The following is a 2,500-nucleotide window of genomic DNA, read 5'->3' as shown; positions in this document are numbered from 1 at the left end:
TATCAGTTCGGTCCTATTTATAATTAAAAAAAGACCGCATCTTATCGTGGAATGGAAGTCCGCTAATGAATGAAGCCGAGCCGATCCACTGGTGTTGTGAGCGAGCAGAGGAGACATGGAGTGAGCGAAGATGAGCAGTAGACTAAGAATCAAAGGCGACGGGAGGAGAGTGGCATTAAGTAAAAGCAGAAGAGAGGCGGAGCGAGGATAACGAGATGGTGGAGGTGAAGTGTTAACGACCCCGGCACACCCCAGCTCCCGTGACTCCCGTGCCCAGTGAGGCACGAGGAGTACGCGGAGCAATAACATATTGATACTGGTGCCGTGCAATACAGAGCGGAGAGTGTAAATCCGTCACTCAGCATCGACCATTTGTGTAAAAAATAATGAATGAAGAGAGAGAGAGAGAGAGAGAGAGAGAGAGAGAGAGAGAGAGAGAGAGAGAGAGAGAGAGCATTTCAGTTGAGCCTATTCTGCCCTGGTTCGTGTTTGCTGCGGTGACACGGTGCCGCACTGAGTGAAGATTGCGTTCATAATCACTTATCGGGGGTGGAGTGGGGAAAGGAGAGTCAGGAAGTGAGGATATTTATATTATTTGACATATTATTTGATAGCATGTCAACTTTTGTGTGTGTGTGTGTGTGTGGGTGTGTGGGTGGGTGTTGGATCAGTGACAGGTGGCGCTGGGGAGTTACCACGGCGAGCGGCTGGCTGGCTGCAGTGTTTTGGTCAGCACTGGTCAATCTTGCCCTACACGCTCTATTAACCAGTGTTTCCGTCTTCCCGACACCTTCTTCTTGCACCAAGCACCGTCAAGCATCACCAGAGAGGCACGAGTACGTAAGGTGAGTCCAGCGGGGCCAGTCTCTCCTCAGTCAGCCTTACTGCCTTCACAACACCCTAATCCTCCCTCTAGTGTCTTGTATTCGTTTATTTAGGATTCATTATTCGTTATTTAGTCTTTCTAGGGGTTAATTATTTATATTTAGGTTTTGTTTACGCCTGAGTCTGGAAAGAGTTGGAAATTTATTCAAATATTTAATGTTCGCCAATATGTAAACAAGCTGTCAGCTGTGTTATTAGCCATTATTTGCCTCATCTCTCACTTATTGTAAGCCTAACATATCACAAGATGGATCCACATGTCTAGGCTTCATATCCGCTGGTCAGATATATCCATCATTGCCTGGTTTTGGTGTTATATAGGAATAAATAAGGCAACATGGCCGCCGGCTCCCCCACTAAGGTCGCCGCCGACGGCCGCCATGATGGACTGGCACCTGTTCCGGCTTGTTGGTTCCAATATTTTTTTATATTTTTCTGAATTAATTTATTTGGCTTGTATAGTAAGATTTTATGGTTTCTAAAAATATTTCGTTGCTTTTCAAGTGTTTTTCTTGCTTCAGTTAAGTAAATGTGCTGAATTTGGTGTTGTTTTTTATGTAAATAAGGGGCAGTTTGTACGGTGAAATTTACCCAGCCTGGTTTTTGGCTTTTTTATTTGAGGCTTTAATAAAGATTTTATTGCTTCAAAAAATCGTTTATGATTTTTAAAGTATGTTGCGTTCCTGTTGAGTTAAGTATGTGGAATTTGAATAGGCTTATTGTCCCTTTGAAAGTGGTGATTTTGTCATTTTTTAGCTTCTTTATTTTTTTATTGTAGCTTGTAACTAAGTGTGCATTATTTTAAAAAATAGTTCAGATTTTTTAAAATGTCTTTTTACCAGTGTAAAGTGGAATAGGTGGACTTTTCAGTGTTTTTAATGGTGTCAAAATTTCCAACACTTTTTCCATATTTCACATAATATTTCTTTATAACTACTGAGACTGGAGGTGTTTTGATATTGTGAATATTAATTGAAGTAATTATCAAGTCAGAATATATAATGCATTCGAGCCTAGCTTCATTTTTTCTATGGGTCAATTTCAAAATGAAATATGTTACGTACGTATGGCAGCGGGGCGCCGGCACCTCGCCTGTGACGTCATCAAGGATTCGAGACCCGGTCTGCTCCAGTGTCTCCTCAATATTTACCGTAATTTCCAGTGTTTTCCAAGTGTTTCCAGCTGTTTCTAAAGTCAGGCGTGTAGATAATTGTAGTAGAAGGAAGAAAATAAGAGAAATGAAAGAGGAGAAGGAAGAAATAAAAAGAAATGGAGGAGGAGGCAAAACAGGTAAACAATATTTAGCTTAGTTTCCCTTGCTGGGCTGCAGTTCTCTGTAATATTTGGTGTGTTTTAGGTGTTTTATGTGTTTAGGATGTATGTAGGAATGTTGTGGGGTGTTTAGAGTGTGTGTTGGTGGTGTTTAGGTATGTTTTGGGTGTATATTTGCTGTTATCATTGTGTTTTGGGTGAATTTTGGGTGTTTTAAATGTGGTTTAGGATGTTTTTAGTTATATTGTAAGTGGTTTGAGTCGTGTGGGGTGTTTTGAGTATATTGTGGGATGTTTTTGTGTGTTATGGGTGTGTTTGGGGGTATATTGAGGTGTAGTGAGTT

The 2,500-nt window shown here is 41.0% G+C and overlaps 1 protein-coding gene across 1 annotated transcript in view; it reads left to right on the top strand.

Annotated features, from left to right (window-relative positions):
* Positions 1-257: 257 nt before the first annotated feature.
* LOC135108467 (uncharacterized) overlaps positions 258-2,500 on the top strand; it is a 5,214-nt gene continuing 2,971 nt past the window's right edge. Inside the window, exon 1 of the transcript XR_010272288.1 lies at positions 258-845. The gene's annotated coding sequence lies outside the window, so the exon portion shown is untranslated. The remainder of the gene's footprint in view (positions 846-2,500) is intronic.

This window comes from Scylla paramamosain, chromosome 17, assembly GCF_035594125.1.
Source record: "Scylla paramamosain isolate STU-SP2022 chromosome 17, ASM3559412v1, whole genome shotgun sequence".
Classification (NCBI taxonomy): domain Eukaryota; kingdom Metazoa; phylum Arthropoda; class Malacostraca; order Decapoda; family Portunidae; genus Scylla; species Scylla paramamosain.
This window is presented reverse-complemented; position numbering and strand designations above follow the sequence as displayed.